At 36.1% G+C, this 26,334-nt stretch overlaps 1 protein-coding gene across 10 annotated transcripts in view; it reads left to right on the top strand.

The window, feature by feature from the left end:
• The window catches only part of EHBP1 (EH domain binding protein 1), a 709,442-nt gene that overhangs the window by 297,831 nt on the left and 385,277 nt on the right, over positions 1-26,334 (top strand). For all 10 annotated transcript variants that reach the window (XM_088026509.1, XM_088026513.1, XM_088026508.1 and 7 more), the window contains one exon: positions 5,283-5,367. The gene's annotated coding sequence lies outside the window, so the exon portion shown is untranslated. The remainder of the gene's footprint in view (positions 1-5,282; positions 5,368-26,334) is intronic.

Below are 26,334 nucleotides of genomic sequence, written 5' to 3'. Positions count from 1 at the left end.
TCTCTCTCTGTCTCTCTCTGTGTCAAATAAATAAATAAAAAATCTTTAAAAAAAAAGATTTTTGAAATGAAAGATTGGGCAGGACCAAGGAAAACAAGCAGTAATAATCCAGGGCTTTGAAAGCACTTCCTGTGGTTTCAGTGGGGAGAGTAGGGGAGAAATGCATGTACCTGGCATGAAGTTAAAATGGGCAGATCCAGGACTGCAAAACTCTGGGTATTGCTGGGGGGATCAGTTCAAACTGATGCCTCCAACATTTTTTGAGAATTCAGATATTTTAGGAGGCAGAGACCAGGAGCTGGGAGTGAGACTTCCTCCTGGGTTTAGTTCCCCCCCAAAAGCAGAACCTGAATCAAGGATTTTAAGGCAAGCTCTTTGTTTAGATGTCATACAAAGTGTTAATGAACACATTACTGCTATGGTCAACTAGGACCCAATCCCTCTGGAGACCTCTGGGACACTGTATGGCCCCCACCTTAGTCCTGCCACCTAAGAGGTGAGAACTGGTGTGTTTTTCTACCAACTCTCTTTTGCTCCTGGAGGTGTTACATCTGCAGCACTTCTAGCCTGTCCCTGACCAAGTCTGCTTCTGCTGCTGGAAGAAGCCCTCAGGCAAAGTCACGGATACTTGTTAGGAAGCCCTTGGTGTATAAGGAATAGAGACCGGATATTAGTGTGTCTGATAGAAACCACCAAGTCATAAAATAAGACCTTGAACATTCAGAGGAGGACCAACCCCAGAAAGAATTCTTCTCGCTATGGATATTTTTTAACAAGCCTACAAAATGATTTGTAAATATCTTAAAGAAACTACAGGAAAAAGGTCCTGAAAGGTATCTTGCCAGTGAGTAGGAAATGGTAAAGGTAAGATGCATAAAAGTCATATTTATTTTAGTACATGAGAACGTAATTCTAATGGCTTTCAGAGGTTTATTCCAAGTATCATTTCCCCTAGTGTGATTTCTGTCATAGGGATTTAAGTTCTTGAACCATAGGGCCTTCTGCCTCAGAGTTCTTAAGAACGTGGTCTCCCTAATTGAGGAATGACTTGTGTACAGCCTTTTTTATTTCATTTTTTATTTGTATATTCAATCCCATTAGAAACTAAATTCTTTACAGTAACGTGGCTCTCTGAACTTTTCATAGCCCTGAGAACAACTTCTTAAACATAGTTCTTCAGTAATCCTGTTGCCTTTCTAAATTTTTTTAGTATTTGCACAGTTGTATTCCCAAAACCATTAGGGAAAGACATAAATTTGTTTGTTTGTTTGTTTTAGAGAGGGGGGAGGGGCATAGGGAGAGAGAGAGAGAATCTTTTTTTTTATAATTTTTATTGTTATGTTAATCACCATACATTACATCATTAGTTTTTGATGTAGTGTTCCATGATTCATTGTTTGTGCATAACACCCAGTGCTCCACGCAGAATGTGCCCTCTTTAATACCCATCACCAGGCTAACCCATCCCCCCACCCCCTCCCCTCTAGAACCCTCAGTTTGTTTTTCAGAGTCCCTCGTCTCTAATGGTTCGTCTCCCCCTCCGACTTACTCCCCTTCATTCTTCCCCAGAGAGAGAGAATCTTAAGCAGGCTCCATGCCCAGCACAGAGCTGAACATGGGGCTTGATCTCACAACCCTGAGATCATGACCTGAGCCAAAATCAAGAATTGGACACTTAACTGAGCCACCCAGGTGCCCCATAATGATATAAATATGTAAGGGAAAAATATGTTCTGATGACAAATGGTTAAAGATATGAACATTTCACATAAGAGGAAGAGGTTCACACAAAAACAGTAAACATATGTGAAACATATCAAGCCCCTCTAATAACTTGAGTTGATGGAATCTGTCATTTGGTCTGGCCAGAGCCCTTCTGTTTAGCACCTTACCTTGGGGTTAATGCTTTTCCTTTCCCTCCAGATAAATGACTCTGACTGGGACCACCAGTTATGTGGCCAAACTCCCTGGCCACAGTTGATGGCCTTAGGAGTGAGCAACTGACCCAAGCCAGGCCAATAAGACTCCTTTCCTGGGAATGTGGAATTGATAATGACACGCAGTCACTGTCAAAGGAAGCCTGAGAGCTCTCAGGGGCCAGGTTTCCTCCTGGGGGGGAGGGGTAGCCAGGTTGAAAAATGAAACTCATGCACAGAGAAGAGCAGATACCAGAGAAAGAGGGAGGAAACAAGCATCCGGCTGTACGCTACCTTTCCTTCTTGTAAACGGTTGAGGTGTTTTACTTGAAACCAAGGGCTCCGTCTATTACAATGGAAAAATACAAACGTAATAAATGTAAGGTAGGATCCTTGTAGCAAAAAAGTAAGAACAACAATACACAAAGATGAAAATTTGGAGGTATCTGATAATTCTGTAAGCTAATGTTCTTTTTCTGGAAAGCATCTTAAACATATCTGACATGAATCAGAGACTAAATCTTTAAAATTCACAACCTGAGCTTGTAATTCCATGATTAATAGAAATGATCAAATACTTTGTCCAAATTATAGCAATTTGGGTAGATGAAAACAAGGAAATTGGCATTTGCTGAATTTTAGAATGCAACAAACAGTATGCCAAGAAATGTATTAATTAATAACTGCCATCATTTAGGGGCACCTGGCTGGCTCAGTCAGTAGAGCGTGTGACTCTTGATCTCAGGGTTGTGGGTTCAAGCTCCACATTGGGTGTAGAGATTACTTAAAAATAAAATCTTCAAAAAAACAAATAAAACCCTACCATTATTGAACATTTATGATGGGTGAAGCATAGTCCTAACGGTTTACGTGTATCTTTATCTCATATAATTCTCCCATTAATCATGTGAGATGAGTATGACTTTATTCCTATTTTTTAGATGAAGAAACTATGTCTCAGAGAGGTTGAGTAATTTGCTCAAGTTCTCGCAGAAGGCGAGTGGCAGAGCCAGGATTCAAGCACAAAGCACAGTCGGGCTGCCAGCACTCACACCCTTAGCCATACATTATATATTAACTTGTTTCACTCTAGAAAATGTATCGCAGACCGACAAGGTAATTCAAAGGAAAGAAAAGGCATATGGATGGATGTGTGTGGAGATACTCATTAGTACATCTACAAACTAGAAATGGCCTCGCCATCCAACACATATCTATAGGGAAATAAGAACACAGCAAGTCAAATGTGATACATTGATACAATAAAACATTATATTGCTGGTAGGAATGATAAATATGAGAAACGTAAACAATGGGTTGAGGACTACAGAAAGCAATAGCAGATGAGAAAAAAATGTTTAATTCAGAGTGATAAATATTGGTTTCTAACAATTTGCACAATTATTTTTATGCAAGCAGTAGAATGGGGAAAGTCTTCAGGGTTTATGAAAACATGGAGATTTGAGGAGATTTTTTAAAGAAAGTTCATGTTGCTATAGTTACTTAGATATTCCTATTTAACTTTCATTGTAAAGTTGATTAAATACCCAATTAAAAGCTAACTTATTAAAAATTCAAAGTAATATTAATGGAAGAAAATTAAAAAGAGAGGTTTATGAGATTAAAAAAGATTTTTTTATTAGGAAAGCCTCATTTGAAGAACATAAATAAAAATGAGAAGGATTGCATAATGTACTAAGAAGAGAAAAAAGTGTAAAATAAAGAAGTAAACTCACATCTGCTTGTTCGTCCCTGATCTGGTGCAATTCTACCTGCCCCTTAAAGTCTTGCTACAGTGCTGCCATCCTGAGGCCCCTCACCAGAAGCTTCCTCTAAGCAAATATGGTGCTTCATTTGTCTCTGTCTTATTGTGCTTGCCCCATTTCCACCTTGTTTTAGAGCTCTGTAGTTAGCCCTGTTCTCAACCACAAGCTTTATAAAAGTAGGAACTATGTACCTTCAACATCTTTGTAGGCCCCAGTTGCCCCATGTTAGCCACAAACATGTGCTTGTTAGATGAATAAGTGTTCTTAGAAAGGGACAAAAGACTTGGAGGCATAGTTTGGAACAGTAAGCAACTGTGGTCGGGGACATGAGAATGGTTGTCCTTAAGAACATTACTTCTTAAGTAACCAGATTGAGGAGGTGAGTGTTGTAGTTCTGGTGGACTCCAGAAGACAGCAGAAGCATAAAGTGATTTTGATTTCATGAGGTCTGTGGCCAGTATATCTGGAGGTGATCATAAACTTTGATTTATGATTCCAGTTGGCAGAGAACATTGAAAAGAGGAAAGTTGAAGAAAGAATTAGTGGGACTAGAAGTTAGAGCAGAAATTTCAGAGGTGTTGTTCTAAAGAGTTCTTATGGTCTTCACCTCATAAGGGCCAAGGCCCTTCTTTTTATGTTTATTAAAAACAACAACAGGGGCACCTAGGTGGCTCAGTTGGTTAAGCAACTGCCTTCGGCTCAGGTCATGATCCTGGAGTCCCGGGATCAAGTCCTGCATCGGGCTCCCTGCTCTGCAGGGAGTCTGCTTCTCCCTCTGACCCTCCCCCCTCTCATGTGCTCTCTCTCTCTCTCATTCTCTCTCTCTCAAATAAATAAATAAAATCTTTAAAAAACAAACAACAAAAAAAAAACAACAACATAAAACCTTTATTGTGATGAGCACTGGGTGATGTATGGAATTGCTGAGTCACTATATTGTACACCTGAAACTAATAGAACACTGTGCATTAACAGCAATTTAAATAAAAACTTTTTTAAAAGCCTTTAATCATAGTGAGTTCAGTAAAATGAGCAAAGTGGATTGGACATTCTTTCACACACACACACACACACACACACACACACAGAAACACACACACAGAGTTTCCTTGTCATGCCAGTGATGCCATGGTGGGGGTTTTGTTTTGTTTTGTTTTGTTTTTTACCAAATAGGAGAAGACACACAGTGTCAAAGAATTCTTATTTAAGTTCCAAGAGGCCCAAGGATTTTAAATCTACTTCATACTGACTGTGACTGTGAAGGCAAGGTAGTTCTGATTCAGATAGTATACAAAATACCTGCTGGTTCTTCCTTTCCTTTTTGTCTACATGATGTACAGGAACACCTTGCAAATTGGAATTGTAAGCTCTCTGAGTTCAGGAACAAGGTCATAAATTATATACACAGTGTCTGAACAATCCAAGCTTAAATATTTACTAATATGGTTTTATCTACTACCAGTCACAAAGACAAACATTCTCCTAATACTCTTCTGTAAACAAATAATTCCTATACCTTGCCCATTAAAAACATGGAGTTTTCTTTAAAAACTTTTTTCTTTGGGTAATTTTTGGCTTATTTTGTGTCTTCCCTCACTAGAATATAAGTTCCATGAGAGCAAAAGTATTGTCTGTTTTCTTCAACTATGGTACCCTCCAGAGCCTACAACAGTTCCTGTTGCTCAGTAAGTACTGTGTGCTGAATAAGTGAATGAATGAATGGTTGAATGACCAAGCATTGTTCTGGTTGTGGCTTTAAAGACTTTTGTAAATATTAACTTGAATATCTTACATGAACACACACACATGTGGCTCTTCACTGGCCTTCCCTCCCCTACCATTCTTCCCCACCAACTGACCAGATAAACTAATAGTTGGCCCGCTATGCATTAGGATCCATCTGGCTCTCGCTGAGTAAAAAATGAAAATGCTTTGCTTTTACAAAAACTTATGTGGGGAACTTACATTTCAAAAAATATGTTTGTAATACCGTAGTGTATTTTGTTTTATTAAATCCAGATTGCTGGGTGGAGTCCCTTAGCTAAAAGTCACTCTCAAGCAAAATGAATTGCTTGTTATTCTCACAAAGAATTTACAGGAAGCAATTTGTAAAGGTTGCCATCAGGCTGAAGTCATTGTTGGCACAAGGAATCAAATGTGTCATCAACCTCAAAGCAATAGTTTAACCTGGGTCTGCTCAGAGAAATCTCCATAATGCAAGGAAAATTGAATTCTACCGCCTCAGATGACAATCACTTTTGATATTGTTCCAATTTGATCATGAAGTTAAAAATATTTGACATAAAAGTTTCTCTCATCCTGCCACTATGTAGAAATACCGATTTTAAATGTGCTAAACACTGGTCCTGTCATTACCAGCTATTTCACAAATAGTTTTTTAAAAATCTGCTCTTCTTTCCTCATTGTACTCAGGAAGTTGCTATGGGGAAGCTAGGAAATGAATGACTTTGCCAACTTATTTGGTCCAGTGCATCAAGTAACCTGTCTGCTGGTCAAGTGATAATAGCAAAAAATATTTCTACTCATCTTGAAGGACTGACTATCCTCCAATCTAGGTGACAGATGGGCAATTGTTCTGGATAAGCCTATGGGGGCCTCATTACAGCAGAGAAACCCTGGATCCAGACATGCCGTGAAGATGGACAGTTTGGTGCTCCTAATTTCTGTCAACGTGTTTATTTTCATCACTCTGGGAAAACAGGGCTAAAAAGATGGAAACACAGATTCACAACATTAGCAAATATTAGACTAGTTCTCTATGTTTCCAACACTAGTTTCCAGTGACAAAGAGGAAAGCAAGATCTTGACAAAACCACACATCATTTTTTAGCTTTATCCAAATGATGCTCAACTCATTTACTGATTCAGCAAAAATGTATTGACTGCTGTGAGCCATTAGCACCAAGTAGACAGAAAATAATGCAGAACACCTTACTGCATTACTCCCTTACTACTGAACAATTTTGAATGAATGTTTCCTTCACTATACACTGGGAACAATCATCTACGGATGTTAAAATCCATCTGACTGTCTCACATGGAAAATGCAGCAACCATCAAGTCTGAGTGCTTAAGGAGGCTTCACTCCATTGAATAATTATCCTAGAAAAAGACTGACAAGAAGTATGTGGTCCTCTCTTTCTTCTCTCCAAATACAATCACCCTTTGTTTAGCAGCTCAGTCTGCTGTTTATAAGTCCTGTCATTCAGCACCCTGGTCTCTCGGCCTCCCAAGTTGAACAAGATTTCTTGATTGAGTCAAGCCATTCATTTGTTGATTGTCCCAGACCAGTGTGGCCTGCTGGCTGCTATCACCCTCCAACAGCTAATGCATATAGTATGACATGATTTGGCCTGAGAGCACTCCACAGCCCACCTGTTGTCCCCATCTCTTGTCCATTCCACAGCTGATTAGGCAGCCTCCTGTCCAGGGTTCTTATGCATCTGGGCCAAAGAAATTAATTTGCGCTCCTCATTCCTAGCTGCAGCTGGCTAATTGGACTCTAGGGTCACTTCCTTGTCTTATAGAATTAATCAACGTCTACTTAGTTAATTATTGCAATATTTGTTCAACAAATATCTATTGAACATTTACTATGTGCCCGGCACTATGCAAGGTGCAGAAGATACAACAGGCCATACAAGTTCCAGTAACCTAACAATTTAACATAATTCTTTAATTTCTACCTAGTTTTCCTATTTTTAAGTTGAATAAATGTTTTTAAAATTAGGTATGAAACCATGATCTCTCCCCTTGTAATTTCTTTTATTGCTTCAAATTCAAAGAAAATGATCATATCTCTTGAGATTTGATCAACCTTCGCTCACTCGTTTATTCGCTTATTTATTGTTTAAAGGTATTTAGTTACTTAAAACTTCTGGAATATATTTGGGGGAGTGTTATGAAATATTTTATCTAAAATAATTTAATTCAAATTTCTAATGAATGATTTCCACAAATGTGTATTTAAAAATAATCTCTGTTGTTTTGTATTGCACTTGGTCATTTCTTTTTTTTTTTTTTTTAAGATTTTATTTATTTGACAGAGAGAGACACAGCGAGAGAGGAAACACAAGCAGGGGGAGTGGGAGAGGGAGAAGCAGGCTTCCTGCTGAGCAGGGAGCCCAATGCATTGCTCGATCCCAGGACCCTGGGATCATGACATGAGCCGAAGGCAGACACTTAATGACTGAGCCACCCAGGCGCCCCATCACTTGGTCATTTCTTAATCCTTATATACAACTGGGCTTATTTCTGAGGCTTCTCTTCTGTTTCACTGACTTATATTTCTGTTTCATTTGCTCTTTCCTTTCTCATTTTTAGAATATTTTTCTTATCCTCGCCTCCTTACTGAATATTATAACATTCTTTAAATTTAAAGAGAAGTCCATGTTTATTTTGATTAGGATTGTACTAGATTTAAAAATAACATTAAGAATTGATATCTTTACAGTATTTTATTCTTTCTAGATGTTACTGCCCAATAAGTTTTATTCTTTTAATAAACACTTCTTAAGTCTATTTCTCTTTATATTTTATTGCTATTATAAATTAGATCTCTTTTTTAAATTAAGCTTTTCTAGTGTGTAATTATTGGTATTCAAGAATCTTAATGGCTTTTTTATATTTTATATTTTATCTGGCCATTTATTATTCTATTAAGCCTAAAAATTCTAGCAGATTCCTTGGGCATTTTGTTAGATACATATCAATTGTCTTCGAATAGTGATGTTTTTGTTTCTTCCACTATTTCTCTCTTTTAGTTTTGTTTCATCTCACTCCTTACACTGGCCTGAACTCCCAAAACAATATTAAGTCAAAATGATGATAGAGAGCATGTCTCTAGTAAGATCATCTTAAAATACTCTCTTCATGCCTTAACCTAGCCAGCAAAACTGAGTGGGCCAACAGCAATGACAGAAAGTTTGGGATCTAACAGTGCTGTATGAAAAACTTGGCCTTTCATAAATTTAATAACTTGACTAACTTATGCTTCTTGGTCTCTTGGCTGAGATCTAGTAATTATGATATTATGGTTCTATTAGTAAAACTTAATCAGGAACTGGAAATAAGATGTTTGTCATAAGTTGAAACTATTCTAATTCAGGTTGACATTGCTATACCTATCACAAAATTATAGTTTGAATGTCAGGTTTCTTCCAAAAATCATATTTCATGCTGATTTAAAAGGCTATGTAGCTACTAAGGAATAAATTATGATTTTGAATACTAATATCAAAAATATTCATTCTTCCAATGTGCTGTGCTTCTAGAAAAAGCTACTAGAAGTCAAAATTATATGAGATAAGCTGAGTTTTCCCATAGAAATAATAGTATAATGAATTCAGAATTGAATTCATAACATGTGTCAAATATCCAAATTTTCCTAGCAATGGCTACAAGCACCATGTTAAATAAAATGTAAATGTCAATTTATTTATTGACTAAGGTAACACAGTTATCTATCATGTGACTTCATATTTCCTATAGCATCCTCATAATCTGCATACATTTCTCATTTTGGGGGGTCATTTCTAACTATTTTAAATGAAGTAAATTAAAGGTGAAGGAACACATTTACCAAGGTCATAAATTGCAGAAGGGCTTTGGAGTGTTGGTTTAGAGTTTGGACAGAGGTTTTGGAGTAAGACATATTTGGGTACAAAGCCTCGTTCTGCCTATTATTCATTTAAAAATATTTAGTGAGTTCTAGATCCTAGGGATACAACAGTACACAAAACAGACAACATGCTCAATCTCATAGCATTTACATTTTAGTACCACTTTCTGGCCATGACATTTAAAAAAAAATTTATTAAAATTCTAGTCAGTTAACTTACAGTGCAGTATTGGTTTCTGGAGTAGAATTCAGTGATTCATCACTTACATTCAACACCCAGTGCTCATCATAACACGTGCCCTCCCTAATACCCATCACCCATCCAGCCCACCGCCCCACCACCTCCCTGGCCATGACATTTTAAAAGTTTTTTTTTTTTTTTTAATATCTCTGGGCTTCAACTTCTTCATTTGTAAAGTAAGAATAACAGGACCTGCCTCATAAGGTCATTTCAAAAATTAAATTAGGTAATGTCTATAAAGCACTTAGCACATATCAGAACTCAATGGTGGTAGCTGGGGGGTGTCTGGCTGGTCAGTCGGTAGAGCATGTGACTCTTGATCTTAGAGTCCTGAGTTCGAACTCCACGTTTGGCATAGAGTTTACTTAAAAAAACAAAAAAACAAGGGTGCCTGGGTAGCACAGTCGGTTGAACATCCTATTCTTGGTTTCAGCTCAGGTAGTGATCTCCAGGTTGTGAGATTAAGCACCGTATCGGGCTCCAAGCTCACATGGAGTCTGCTTGGGACTCTCTCTCTCCCTTTCACCTCTACCTCTGCCCCTCCTGCTCAAGCTCTCTCTCTCTTTCTCTGTCAAACAAATACATCTTTAAAAAAACAAAAATCCTGGGGTACCTGGGTGGCACAGTCAGTTGAGCAACCAACTCTTGGTTTCTGCTTAGGTCATGATCTCAGGGTCCTGAGATCAAGCCCCCTGTTGGGCTCCACTCTTGGCAGGGAGTCTCCTTGAGATTCTCTCCCCTTTTGCCTCTGGCCCTCCCCTTGTGCTCTTTCTCTCTCTCTCAAATAAGTAAATAAAATCTTTATAAAAAAACAAAAAAAATAAGTGATAGCTAGTTATCACATTTTAAAGAAAAACTTTTGAAAGAAAGCTTTTTAAAGAAACTTTTGAAAAAAATTGTAAGAAATACTCATTATAGAAAAGAAAATGTTTAAATCATTATCTAGAAAAAACTATTATATACTTTAATAGTTGAATATATACTTCCAGAATTTTTTCTATGCATGTATGTGTGTGTGTGTGTATATATATATTTTTTTTTCTTTAAGATTTTATTTATTTATTTGAGAGAGAGTGCACGAGCATGAGTGGGGGAGGGGCAGAGAGAGAGGGAGAAGCAGACTTCCTGCTGAGTGGGGCTCTATCCCAGGACCCTGAGCCAAAGGTAGATGCTTAACTGACTGAACCACCCAGGTGCCCCTGCCATTTTTTTTAAAGCGGGCTCCTTGCCCAGCGTGGAGCGCAATGCAGGGCTTGAACTCACAACCCTGAGATCAAGACCTGAGCTGAGATCAAGAGTCAGATGCTCAACCAGCTGAGCCACCCAGGTGCCCCAATGCATATATTTTTAAAAAGAGAATCTATAGCATATACTTTGAGATCCATTTTGTCCAACTGCCCTTCAGAAAGGTTGAACCAGTGTACACTTCCACCAGTTATATATGAGAGTGCCTGTCTCTCTTTGGGGAAGTTTTACATCAAAATCATATAGTTTTTAGTGTAATCCTTTTCTACAAAATCAAATGTCCTTCCACCTATGGTCCAATTCCAATTTTTGTTTTATAAAAATGAGTTTGTGGGAGAAAATATTTGCAAACCACATATCCGCTAAAAGCCTTACATCTAATAAGTGTGTGTGTGTGTATTTAAACTCTCAAAACTCAACAGTAAAAAAAAAAAATCCAATTATAAAATGGGTAAAAGACATGAAAGGATTTCACAGAAGAGGATGTAGGGATGGCAAATAATGACATGAAAAGATGTTCAACATTGTCATCCATTTGATATCACTACACAGCTATCAGAATGACTAAAATGATCACTCAAAGTAATCATACTACTGGTCAGGATGTAGAGAAGTTGGATCTATCATATATTGCAGGTAGGAATTTAAAATGGTACAGCCACTCTGGAAAACAGTTTGGCATTTTCTTACAAAACTAAACATACAATTCAGCAATCACACTCTTGGATGTGTATCTCTGAAAAATGAAAACTTAGGTTCACGTCAAACCTGTATGAGGATGTTCATTGCAGCTTTATTCTGACTAGCAAAATACTGGAAACAGCCGAAATGCTCTTTTTGTGGGTGAATGATTGAACAAACTGTATGATATGCAATGTAATATTACTCAGCAATAGAAAGGAATAAACTATTGGTACATGAAAACAGCCTGAATGGACCTCAGGGGCATTAGGCTGGGTGAAAAAACTCAATCACAAAAGGCTAAATGTGGTAAGATTCTATTTATATTATGTTTTTGAAATAACAGATTCAAAAGAGGTTAGTGGTAACCAGATGACACACACAGAGGGGATGAGGGGGGGAGCACTAACACCAAGTGTTAGCACCAGGGAATTATTCTGCTGAATTTGATATAATGGTGGTTACACAGATCTATACATGACATTAAATTGTATAAAACTACACCCCCCACACACACATACACAAATGAATGCAGGTTGCAAAAATGGCAGCAAATGAGTAACATACACCTGTGATTGGTACATCAGCAGGAATGTACCAATGTCAGTTTCCTGGTTTGGGTGTTCTACTACAGCTAAAGAAGAGGACACCATGAAGGGTACATGGGACTCTTTATACTACAGTTGCTACTTCCTAGGAGTTTATAATTATTTCAAAATAAAAACTTTTAAAAATGAATTGTAATTATTACTATGGCTCTGACTTTTTTCCATTTATCAGCTATTTTAAAGGATATTAAAGAATTAGATTTGTCAGGCAGAGATAAGATAATGATGCTATTTTAAAAGCAATCTGACCCAAAAGGAGTATTAGCTTTTAATATAGCTATCTTGGAAGCTTGACTACTTATGCATATGTTTTGGGCCATTGCAGATCAAATATTTTAGAAATCCTCTTTTGTAATTACCTGCAGAGATCACCAGCCATTGGCAAATATGAAACCTATTATTTTATAAGACATACTCTTAAACTATTATATTTTCTTCCATCTCCCTTTACTTCATCGTAGTTCTACATGTTCCCCAGATAAAGATGAGCTTATCTGGCACATATAGGGCACCTGTAAGACAAAGGAAAAGAGGGTTGATCAGTTTATTCTTTCTTTTCAGTCTCTGGATATTTGTGCTTTTAACTTGTTAAAATTTTCCCATGTGATGGAGCATGTGAATTTTCTTTGTCCCAATGCCTTTCATTATCACCAAAGTTGGGATATTTGAAAGAACTTGAAGCAATATTTAGTTCTTTTAATTTTTTTAAAAGATTTTATTTATTTAATTTAGAGAGAGCATACATGTGGGAGGAGGGACAGGGTGGGAGGGTCAGAGAGGGAGGGAGAGGGGCAAGTAGACTCCAAGCTGAGTGCAGAGCCCTGTGCGTAGCTCAATCTCACAAAATCAAGAAGTTCTCCGCTCAACCAACTGAGCCACCCAGGCGCCCCACATTTGTTTATTTTAAAGCAGTTGAATAGCTAAAACAAGGAAACTTAATTGATTTGTTTTTTTAACTGAAGTTTTCTTGGCTCTTGGTCTTTGGGAATTAAATGCTTCTAAGATATAATTTGAGAATCTCCATGGTAGCTCACAGGATTGTATTTTCTTACTGATGCGGCCAGAAAGTGAGGAAATGGAACTTAAATGTGGGAAAGGAAAATCAAATATTATCACATAGTTGTTCAAGGAGGTACTGGTATTGAGACTCAAACTGACCGTGTGGATTTTGCAGATGTTACCTGAAGTCCTCATTTATTTCATGTTGAGGAACTGCCTTTGGTTCAGTGAAATCAGATTTTGAAACACTATATGACTATTCAATAGAAACAAAGTCACAGTTACAAAAGGAATTCAAAAATTTTGATGAACATTACTCATGCTATAAGTTTCTTCAATTGCCCTTAGATTACAAACTCCAAATTAATAAATTTTCTCTAGCCAAGTTGCTCAGTTTTAAGAGAAGCTCAATGAACTGAAAACAATGCCAAATCTCTGATTATTTGAGACGAGTACATTAATCTTGTCATTATACTAAATTTTATGGCTCTCTGGCCTTTGTTTGGATCTATCTAGTTGTAGAAAAGGTATATCCTCTTTTAAAGAAACTACTGAAATTGAGACAGGGAAACTGAATGATTCCATAAAAACTCTGCTTTTTGCGTCTTTTTCCTGCTTCTATTCTTGCTAGGATCTGCACCCCCACCCCACCTTACACATGCATTGTAAATGGCCTTATAAGAGACAAGGAGTTAATGGTTCTCTAGGATAAATAAAATCTGAAGAATGACCAAGTGAGAATGATGAAGGAAGCCATCATATGCTAATTCCACACCGCCAGAAGCTAGACATATCAAAGCCAAGACCCTGGCTCCAAGGAATGACACCTGGGCTCTCATCTTTGTCCTAACTGGTTCCTGGGTGCCTGAGACGACATGTCCACCAGACCACAGTCTCCATTAAAAACCCTAGACCCCAAATGTAGGAGAAACTCCCTCCTTTCCTTTTTGAGTCTCCTGGATACTCACTCTGTCTGTTATCTGCTCTCTCTATATTTTCACTAAACTCTGCTTTCATCTCCTGCTGGCTCGCATTTGATTTTCATCCTTCATGAAGCCAAGGACCCTCTTGACTGGTCCTGCAGGACCCCGCGGTCCTTGGACCCAGCCTACCAGCATCAAAGTGAAAGCAAAAGCCACCTTATTTAATGTTGATCTGGAGTCCAATTTGGGATCAAATATACTTGCAGTTTTAGGCTAGATCTCTAGACCTATACCTGTGTGCTTTGGAGTGATTATTCAGTTTTACAACCATATTTGTATTACAGGTCAAAGCTCTTTTCTTCCTACTCCTCTTCCTCCTACTTCTTTTCCTTCTTCTTCCCCTTGTTCTTCTCCTTTTTCTCCTCCAACTAAGCTCAGAGTGAAGAATAGCTTTCCTGGAATGAAAACGTAGGTGATAATCTAGATGAACTCCAGAGGTGACACATCAATGTCTGTGGTGTTATTCATTTGTGTAGGTGGGCCCAGATCCAAAACAGAATGCATGAATCTTTGAATGCACCGCTATTTTTTGTGGCTGTTCTAGAAAATATATAGGTGTGGGTCTGGTGTCAGTTAAGTCCCTAAATTTTGCAGTAGGTTTGCAATTCATACATATGCATAAAAAATGGAGTTGGGGTTCAAATTCCTTCTTGTTTAGGATTTAGAGGGGTTCCAGTTTATTTCCATTTACCTAGCTGTCAATTGTAATTTCTGTGAAAAAGATTTTTGTACAATTGACCCTTTTCTCATATTCTTTGGTATATGTTCATTTTATTTTTATTATTTTTTATTGCAAAGTAACTCATTGAATACAAAATTATAGATCACATACACATATATAAATAATTTATAATGTAGAAAGTAAAAATCTCCAACCACTTAGAATATCACTCCACCTCTTTCCACACCCATCCTGAAGAAGCAAACACAGTCAAATCTTTGGTAACTTTCCAGACTTTTTTTGAGACTACTCAGGTATACACATTATTTGTTTTCACAAAATGAAGTCCTACTTTACATATTATTATGTAATTTTTTCACTTAATAATTCATAATAATACAGACTTCTGATTTTTAAATGGTGGAGGGGTTTCCATTTTATAACTATTTCAGCATCCATTTAACCATTCTCCTGTTGTTGACATTGAGATCTCATAGTTTGAGCTATTACAAATAGTATTCCTTATACATATAACCTTACACACTTATGCAAGTATTTCTATAGAATGCAAACCTAAAACTGCGAGTTAAAAGTGTTTTTAACTTTGAGGGGTGCCTGGGTGGTGCAGTCGGTTAAGTGAGACTCTTGGTTTCGGCTCAGGTTGTGATCTCAGGATCATGAGATCAAGCCCTGCATTGGGCTCCTGCTCAGCAGGGACTCTGTTTAGGTCTCTCTCTGCTCCATCCCTCCAGCTCCCTCGCTCTCTTTCAAATAAATAAATAAATCTTTAATATATATATATTTTTATTTTGATAGTTATGGCACATTGTGATGACATTTATTATTTGACAATTATTTGTCACTCCAAATAGGCTGTCATGATTCACTGTGACACTTCACAAAGTATGAGTTTTCTTTCCTCTTATCCTAGGCAAACCTGAACTTCATCCATATGTTTAACTTTTTGTAATTTTATGGACAAAAATAGAATCTCATTTTTAATTTGCATTTTCCTAATTGCCAGCAAAGCTGAACATCTTTTCATATGTTTATTAGGTTTTATTAGCATTTTGGGTTTTTGTGGACTACTTGTTCATATTTTTTGCCCTTTTCTAATTGGTTATTGCCTTTTATTTATTTATAGGCGGTGTTCTTGTACTAGGAATAGGAATATTTTCTCTGTTACTTCTTTTACAGAAGGTTTATATTTTTATGCAATCATTGCTTTTTTGGGGGGGTGGCTTCTGAGGTTTGTACCTTACTTAGGAAGATCTTTCCCAATATTATTAAATATTTTATTCTAGGACTTTTACAGTTTTGCCTTTTTTTCATTTCACTATTTAATTCCTTTGGAATTTAGTTTTTTAAAAATGTGTGGTATGAAGAGAACTCTAATTTTTTCACCTAAATGGGTATCCAGTCTACCTCAAACTATTGATTAGTCCATTCTTTCCACAATGGTTTGAAATGACATATTTTTCACACACTAAATTTAAAAGTCATATGTATCTGTTTCTGAGCATTATTTTATTGAATTGATCTATTTCTGTGACAATATTACACTATTTTAATCACTATAGCTTTATTGTAAGCTTTGTTAAAATATTCAGTTCCTTCTCATTTTTATTCTTATAATTTGCTTTGTAATCATTGATAATCTATTCAACCAAATAAACTTGGAATTACCTTGCCAATTTCCATTAAAGAATCCTTTTAGTTGGGGCGCCTGGGTGGCTCAGTCCTTAAGCATTTGCCTTCAGCTCAGGTCATGATCTCAGAGTCCTGGGATTGAGCCCCGCATCGAGCCCTGCATAGGGCTTCCTGCTCAGTAGGAGGCCTGCTTCTCCCTCTCCCACTCTCCCTGCTTGTGTTCCCTCTCTTGCTGTGTCTCTCTCTGTCAAATAAATAAAATCTTTTTTTTAAAAAAAGAATCCTTTTAGAGCTTTTAAATTTGAGGTGATCTTTACAACATCTCCTCTTCCCGTCTTGAATCATAGCATGTTTTTCTCTTTTCCTGGGTCTTCTAGAATACTTTCTAGAAAGTTTTATAGTTTTCTTCATCTCTTGTGTATTTTTGGATAAGTTTATTCTGCTGCAGTTGGTAGTTTTGTTGGTAAAACAAATGGGGTCCTTTTTGATTCTAATTAGTTACTATTGGTATCTATGAAAGCTATTAGTAATTTGTATTTTGATCTTATACCTGTTTCCTTGCTAAAATCTGTTTAATAGTTTTTTCTAAATCAATTATTTTGTATCTTTTTAGATACATAAACATGGCATTTTGTTTCATCTTTTCTAGTATTTCTCTCCTTATTACCTGTGTGTGTATGTGTGTGTGTGTATGCATCTATCTACCTACAGAGAAAGAGAATGAAACTAGTTTATGTGCCTTACTACAATGGTGAGGGTTTCCAAAACATTGTTGAACAATATTAATGATGACAAGAATTTTTGTCTTGTTTCTAATTCCAGTGACATTATATCTCTAGTGCTTTAAGATTTCATATAAAGTTTGCTATTGACTTCTTGATACTCTTTATCAAATTAAGTATTTCTATTCCTAGGTTACTAAAATTTTTGTGAAGTGGTAGTATTGCCTCTTCTATCAAAATGAGTAAATGACCTTCACTATATTGATGTTATGAATTAAAGTATTGTATTTTCTGATGTTGAACCATTCTTCCATTTCTAAATTCTATTTGATCATGATATGTTGTGTTTTCCTATACTGGTACATTTAGTTTAGGTTCTAAGTACCTGTAGTCATGAATGAGATTAGACCAGAATGTTTCATTTCTTTTGTATAATTTTTGTCTGATATTGGTATAAACATTATATTAAACATGTAGAAGGAATTTGACAGATTTTCATTTCTTTCTATACTCCAAAACAGCTTAAATGATGTAGAAATTACCTGTACCTTGAACCTTTGAGAAAATTTACTCACAATGTCATCTGGGCCTGGAACTTCTGGGGGAGGAATATCTTTGACTAACTTAAAAATATTTTAAGGATATTGACCTATTTTTTACCTTTTCTTGTATATAATTTGGCAAGTTTATATTTTCCTAGAAATTCTTCCATTTCATCTAGTTTCTCAGTATATTGTTATGAAGTTGCATACACTATTCTAATATTTTTAATATTTCCTGTATCTGTGGTTATACTTCTATTTTATTATTTGTGTTACTATTGTGTTTTTTCTTTTTTTCTTTATTAGAGTTGCTAGAGATTTGTTCATTAAGTTGTTCTTTTTAAAGAAACAATTTGGGAGTTAAAGCTTTTATTTCCATCAAATTTCTGTTTTGATCTTTATTCTATTTTTGTTGTTTTTGTTCTTTTCCAGTTTCTTATGTTGAATGCTCTGTTCATTTGTTTTCAGTCTTTTTCTTATCAAAAGACGCATCTAAAAAGACTATAAAACTCCTCTGAGTAACATTTTGACTATATCCCACAGGTTTTTTTCCCTTCTTATCTACTTTATTAAGGTATAATTTACATACCATAAAACTCACTATTTGAATTGCAGAATTCTGTAATTTCTAGCAAATTTATAGAGCTGTGCAATCATCATCACAATCTAATTTTAGAATATTTCCATTACCCTAAAAAAGAAAGCTTCTGCCCTTTTGCAGTCATTCCTTAGTCCCCACCCCTAGCCCTAGCCACGTGGTCATTTTTTTAAAACACAAATGCCCAAGTCCCACTGCAGATTATGAATCAGAAATCTGGGGATGTGGTCCTCACATGTGTATATTCCAAAAGATCCTCAGGTAATTCGACTTTGACCCATGTTTGAGAACCACCTTGATATGAGAAGAAAGCCTTTAAACTGCTTCTTGAGAAAGTAATCAAGGAGAGTTGCAAAGTTAAATAATTCATTGGAACACAGTTTAAGGAATCAGAAATTCTTTAAATTACCTTGGTAACACAGGGATCTTGAGTCCAGGGATTGAATCGATTCATTTTTATATTTCTCACAATGCCAAGTATAGTGATTTATATAAAGACGATGCTTCAAATATATGTTTTAAATGTAGAACAGACTTTATTTATGTAGATGTCAAATCTACAAAGATTATTCCCTAAAAGATATTTTTGACCCAACTTTAAAAACTTATTTAGAAAACTCTTTGTTTTTCATATACAATTTCAAAGTTTATTAAAGTATAACTTATAATAAAACATAAAAAGTACTGTGCTTCCCAAACAAACATATTTCCTCTTATAAAAAATGAGTTAATCACAATTAATATTATATAGCAAATCCTGCATAATAATTAACCACATGTTGTTAATTGCTATAAAAATGCATTGGATTTAATGAGCTTGAAACAGCATTCTCTGTATATCATAAAATGAACCATTATTCTTTGGATGATCATTCTTCAGAAGGAACTACTTTCTTTAACAATCTTTTAACATATTTATTAGTACTTCAATAATATTGAATTTGTCATTAGGAATGCAATAATATTGAAGTAGTTCTCTAACAATTTAATTTAATATTCCATTTCAATTAACATTGGAACTCTCTGGAATTTTCAAATTAGGGATTGATTTGTGATTATGCCATATGTGGATACAGTTTATTGTGATAAAAAACAAATACATAAAACTTACTGTCTTTAAGTGTATAGTAGTGTTAAGTATATACACATTGTTATGTAACAGATCTCTAAAACTTACTCATTTTGAAAAATGGAAACTCTAAGCGCATTGAACAGCAACTCCTCTTTGCCCACTTCCCCAAGCCCCTGGCAACCACCATTCTGCTGTTTCTTAAGAGTTTTACTATTTTAGATACCTCATGTAAGTGGAATCATGCAGAATTTGTCTTTTAGTGACTGGCTTATTTCACTTAGCATAACATCCTTAAAGTTCATCCATGTTGTAGCATATGGCAGGATTTCCTTTTTTTAAAAGGCTAAATAATATTCCATTGTGTGTATATACCATATTTTCTTTACCCATTCATCTGTCAATGGACATTTAGGTTACTTGTACCTCTTGGCTACTGTGAATAATGCAGCAGTGAACCTGGGTCTGCAAATAATCACTTCGAGTCCCTATTTTCAATTCTGTTGTATATACACTGAAGTGGAATTGCTGGGTCATATGGTAATTCTATTTTTAATTTTTGGGGGGAAATTCCATACTGTTTTCTATAACAACTGCATCATTTTACATTCCCACCAACAGTGCCCAAGTGTTCTAATTTCTCCACATCTTCCCCAACAGTTATTTTCAGGTTTTTTGATAGTGGCCATTATAGTGGGTGTGAGGTAATATCTCACTGTGGTTTTTATTTGCATTTCCCTGATAATTAGTGAAATTATCTTTTTATATGCATGTTGGCCATTTGTGTATATTCTTCAGAGAAATGTCTACTGAAGTCCTCTGTCGATTTCTAAATTGTGTTGGTTTGTTGTTGTTGAGTTGTAGAAGTCCTCTATATCGTCTGGATATTAACCCCTTATCAGATATGTGGTTTGCAAATATTTTCTCCCATTCCGTAGGTTGTCTTTTCACTCTGTTGATTGTTTCTTTTGCTGCACAGAAGTTTTTAAGTTTCATGTAGTTCTATTTGTCTATTTTTGCTTTTTTTCCTGTGCTTTTCATTTATGTCCATGAAATCATTGCCAAATCAAATGTCATGAAGCTTTCCTCCTGTATTTTCTTTTAGGGGTTTTATAGTTTCAGGTCTTATGTTGAGGTCTTTAATCCATTTTGAGTTAATTTTTATATATGATGTAAGGTAAGCATCCAGCTTCATTATTTTGCCTGTGGCTGTCCAGTTTTCCCAGCACAATTTGAAGAGAGTATCCTTTCCCCATTGTGTAGCCATGGCACCATCATCAAAGATTATTTGACCATATACATGAGGGCTTATTTCTGGGTTTTCTATTCTGTTCCACTGGCTTACCTCTGTTTTTATGCCAGTACCATACTGTTTTGATTACTGCAGCTTTGCAATATGTTTTAAAATCAGAACGTTTGAGGCCTCCAGCTTTGTTTTTTTTTTTTCTTAAGATTGTTTTGACTATTTGGGGTCCCTTGAGATTACATATGAATTTTAGCATGTATTTTTCTACTTATGCAAAAAATATTGTTGGGACTTTGACAGATTACATTGACTCTGTAGATTGCTTTATGTAATTTGGACATTTTAGTAATATTAAGTCTTCCAGTCCACAAATAGGGAATGTCTTTCCATTTATTTTTTCTTCAGTTTCTTTCAGCAATATTTTGCAGTTTTCAGTGTACAAGTCTTTCACCTCTTCTGGTGAAGTTTACCCCTAAGTATTTTATTCATTTTGATGCTATTATAAATGAGATTGTTTTCTTAATTTCCTTTTCAGACTATTCATTGTTCATGTGTTGAAATGCAACCAATTTTTGTGTGTAGATTTTGTATCCTGAAACTTTGCTGAATTCAGTTATTAGTTCCAGCAGGTTTTTGTGTGTAATCTTTAGGTTTTCTAAAGATTGTGTCATCTGAAAATGGAGATAATGTTACTTCTTCCTTTCCTATTGGATCCTCATATTTCTTTTTCTTCCTGATTGCTCTGACTAGCATTTCCAGTACTATGCTGAATAGAAGTGGTAAGAGGGAGCATCTTTCCCTTGTTCTTAATGTTAAAGGGAAAGCTTTTAGTTTTTCACCATTCAACTCTAAAATTGTATTATTTTAATGCCTAATTAGAGGAAAAGATATTAGCACACATTCCCTGAGATTGAGGACTGGTCACAATTTTAATCAAGATCACAAGAGAAAAATATGGCAGTAATTGGTATACTAGGCAAAAGCTCAAACTCAATAACATGTTCTACTCCTGACAGTGAGTCACTAATTTGCATGTTTCCTTAAGCAAGCTTTTTTCTCCACCAAGTAGTATCCATTTTCCCATCTATAAAATGGGATAATATTGTTAAATTCATTTTACCTCCCTAAGGTCTTATGAGACTATACTATACTAAAATTTATATATACATTGCTTGGTGCTAATTGGTGATAAGAATAACTTCAGTAAAATATGAGATTGCAGCATAATCTTTTTATGGGAAAAGATTATTGAGATCCTCATTTTTATTCTGAAAAGAAAATGAAACTCCATAAAGATGGTAATTTTTGGATTTGCATTTATACTGATCTTTAAAAATCGTAGTAGTAACTACTACCTATAAATAAATAACTTTATATTTAAGTACAATGCTTTGAATAAGTGAGCGTATAAGAAAGTCTGTTGAATGCCTGCTAAGTAAAAAGATAATTTTTAATTGTGTATTTTATTACATTTTCCTTACATCTTGTATTAGTTTTCTATTTCTCATAATCTAAATCAGGTATGAGTGAGACTCAGGGTATAATCCATCCTAGGGCACAATTTCCCTCCATCTGTGGACCTGTGAAACTAGAAAACAAGTTATCTGTTCTTAAAATACACTGGTAGGACAAGCTTAGGATAACACTTAACATATTCCAGTTCAAAAAGGGAGAAAATGGAAGGAGGTTAAAAAAGAATAAGTTACTGGTTCCAAGCAATTTCAAAATCCAGCTGGGGAAACTCCATTAAGTTTCAAGGTCTGGAATAATCCTCTCTGGTGCATGGGATGAGTCATTCTTTCTTTTTCATGAAAGAAATACGTGTTTGCAGCTGTGTGATTTTATCAGCCTGTTTCCTGCTTGTAGAATAGTGAGAATCTCACATCCTCCTTTCTTTTCATGCTCTCTCTGTCTCTTTTGGTCCAAGCTGACAGTGTTTCTGCTGATATAAAATTCTCAAGAACTTTGTGGGTCTCCCATGTATGCCACAGGGATTACTCTATTAGATAATAGGCTCATCCACAGATCTTTTCTAGGTAATTCCATCTCTATTTTTGGATTTTGCTGTGATGTCTGAGGGACAGTCTAAGGCTTCCTAGAAGCTCTTTGGTTTGCTTGAGGGGATCTGTGAGTTACATCCTAATCTCTTCAAAGAAACTTTTGTGTGACTGAATACTCTGACCTTTGATTTTTCTGAGGTATCAGCAAAAGTTTGTCCAGCCATACCCTCAGTTTTTTCTCTAGAGTACACCTCCCTGACAGCGAATCTCTTAATTTTAGTGTCTTTTCTAATCTGGATAGGCGGAGAATTTCCCAAATCATCAACTCCTGGATACTGTTTGCTTAACAGTCGCTTACTCAATCTATCTCCTTCCTCTCCCGTTTTACTGTAACCAACAAGAGGAAACCAATTTGCACCTTCAACATTTGCTTGGAAATCTCAGCTAAATGTCCAATTTCATCATTTATAAATTCTGCTTTCCATATAACTGCGGGGTACAATTTCTCAAAGCACATATTTCTACTAAAATTTGATTCAATGCAATCTAGACTTTTTTCTGTCTTGCTTCCCAACATTCTTCCAGCTTCTGTCTACTGCCCGAATCCAAAGCCTCTTCCACACAGTTGGGTGGTGTCACAACAGTCCCTCAATTCCAGGTAGTGAATCTGTATTCGTTTCCTATTGTTACCATAATAAATCACCACAAATGCATTGGTTTAACACAGCACAAATTTACTATTTTGCCGTTCTGTAGGTAGAAGTCTTGACACTGGTCTCACTGAGTTAAATATGTAGGGCTGCATTCCTTTCTGGAGGCTCTAGGGGAGAGAATGTGTTTGGTGCTCACTCATATTGTTGCAGAATTCCGTTCCTTGTGTTTGTAGGACTAAGGTCCCCATTTGTTTTTTGGCTGTGCTTTAAAGGTTGTTCCTAGTTTCTAGAGGCCACGGCACTTCTTGACTAATGGTTATCTTGCTCTTTCGTCAAAGTTCTCAACAGCAGCCTCTCATATCACATCTCTGACTTTCATAGCTTTTGATATGTGAAGCTGTCGTCATTCATTTCCAAAGGTTCTATTATTTCATCATGTTTCTTTCTTGTTAATCCAAGGGTTCACTGAGAAGCCTATTTTAAAATTTCCAAATGGTTGGACTCAGGGCTATGGTGTGTTTGGTGTGTGTATTGCAATATGGTCAGAGAATGTAATGTCTGTGGTTTCAACTTCAGAAATGTTATGGGAACTGTTTTTGTGGCCTAAAATGTGACCACTTTTTTTAATAGTTCCATAGGCATTTGGAAAAAATATATTTATTTTCTGTTTATTTGGTATAAAGTCCTATATATCTATAAGGTTTAATTTGTAACTGTGTTAATCAATTCTCTATATCCTCATTTGTTTTCGTTGACTTGATCTGCAAGTTTTTTAGAGAGATGTACTCAAGTGTACACTTTATTTAGCTTTAAATTTAACTATTCACATGTTAGTAAATGAAAAGACTATATTTATTCATTAGAATTTCAAATACATGCCTTTTTTTCTTAATACATTGCATATCATTTTTGATATAATGAATTGTGGGCATTTTATTTTAGATTGTGAATTATTCTATAATTTTCTGAGAGTGAAAAAGCACCAAACCTAAATATAACCAAAGTTCCTGAAGAGAAATGTAACCAATTAAAACTGGAGAAATTTGTTTACATAGCATCACAAAAACATTCCAGCAGGTGTTTGCTACTTCCTGTCCTTGCATTTATTTATTATTTATTTATTTATTTATTTATTTAAAAGATTTTATTTATTTATTTGACATAGAGAGAGTGAGAGAGAGAGAGAGCATAAGCAGGGGGAGTGGCAGGCAGAGGGAGAAGCAGGCTCTCCGCTGAGCAAGGAGCCCGATGCGGGATTCCATCCTAGGACCCTGGGATCATGACCTGAGCTGAAGGCAGCCGCTTAACTGACTGAGCCACCCAGGCACCCTGTCCTTGCATTTAATGTACAGACTCCATGGGTACCCAACCCCTCGGTTGATTCTTTTTTATTTCTCATCAGTTGTCCTGAACATAGTGTGTTTGTTGCTTTCCAGGGTCCACAGGCTAGAAAGACTAAAGCAATTCAAGAAACTGTGAAGCGTTCTCAGAGCCCTGTGGGGTTCTATAACCAATTTAGCCCTCAAATCCCAAGGGAGGAAAATTGGGAGTCTCGGTAGCTTCTGTGAGTCAGGTCTCTGCTTGCAGCTTGCAGAATACTTTCTACTGATTTGCATTTTGTAAAATTAGAGTTTAGACAGGAGTTCAGTACTGACCTGATGAATTAATTTTGTGATTAATTTTATTTTTTGATGTTTTTATTTTAAATCTTTTAGCTTAGTGTAATGACCACCACCATAAAGAACTATGGCATATATAATTTTCTTATTATAAATTAACATCCCAAGTGCTGCCTTCAAAGAAATTGGGGGGAAAAAATGTAAACCATGTAATCCCTGTCTTAAATGTAGAGCACTCTACATTTCTATGTGAAGACCTAATAAGAGTACACTCAGAAAGAATTGTTCCCTTTTTCTTCCATTTTTTTTTTTTTATGTTCAAGGTTTATGGGTTTCCATTGTAAAACTGCTTTTTCATAATTTTATCTTAAGGACCTTAAGTGTCCTGTAGTTAAATATGCTTAGTTTAGAGAGTTAAGAAAATGTAAAACCTATTTTAAGAACCACACTTTACTAACTTACTTTTTAGGAAAGCAAATTCAACAGGGTTCTATGTGATAATGGGCCAGTGAAGATTTCCTGTCTTGTCATTTTGTGGGCTGAACCTCTTGGTTTTTTGTGCCGTACTAAACTAGTTACTCTGCTGAACTTTGAATTAACAAAATAAAAACCATCAGCAACATAAAAGGAAAGCTGCTGCAATATCCTCTTATCAGAAAAAAGAGACAAGGCATAAAATCTTCAGCTTTAGGAACAAATAGTAAATCATTTATGCAAGAGAGATTTGGGAGTGGAAATGTGGCATCCAGACAAATAAATAAAATACTGACAGTGCAGTATTAAGATGAATTCAGCTAACCAAAGAGTGAAAATAGCCTGGTTTTAGCTTTAGGCTGGTGGAAGAGCAAAAAATTCTTAGGCTGTGTATGCTGACCGGCAGATGGAATTTTCACGTCAATTCACATTTCACAGGCTTTCCCAAGAAACATATTGTCAAGTTTTAGGTGCACCAAGATCATAGAGATACCTATGTCTTCACAGGAATATATATAAAAGATTGCAGTCAAAGTTCAGTGTGAAGGGTGAGATTTATCTGTCCATGTCCTTTCTTGCCAGCTGCTCATTGGTACCCAAACTCTGAAATGTTTATCCCTGCCTCCACTAGAGCCGTGGAGATTCCACAAGAGCTCAAGTCTAAACCTTCAACTTTCCCTGACAGATACGCCCAGCAGGTCCCCCAGACCTTGACAGCTCAAAGTTATCTTTCTCTCCTGCTTTTGAATTTTTGTACCAATTAGTACCCTTTCATTTGCCAAGTAACCATGTGCTGATTTGTGACTTTGCCCCTTACTGGTTTTCCCCCCAACAATTACTTCTTTCCTGTTGAACTTTCAACATTTATATTTAATCATTTAGAGTAGTTTGTAAGTCCCTTGACATCAGGGTCCATGTATTATTCTTGTTTGAAAAAGAAGGGAAGGAAGGGAATGGAGAAAGTGGTCATACCTCTACCTGCGTTGGGACTCTCAGCTACTGCAAATCCATGAAGTCAGA

This window comes from Eumetopias jubatus, unplaced genomic scaffold (genome assembly GCF_037043125.1).
Source record: "Eumetopias jubatus isolate StellerSeaLion01/CBP00866 unplaced genomic scaffold, mEumJub1_p1.0 scaffold_9, whole genome shotgun sequence".
In the NCBI taxonomy this organism is placed as follows: Eukaryota; Metazoa; Chordata; class Mammalia; order Carnivora; family Otariidae; genus Eumetopias; species Eumetopias jubatus.
Note: the sequence above shows the minus strand (reverse complement) of the source record. Positions and strands in the feature narration are given on the sequence as shown.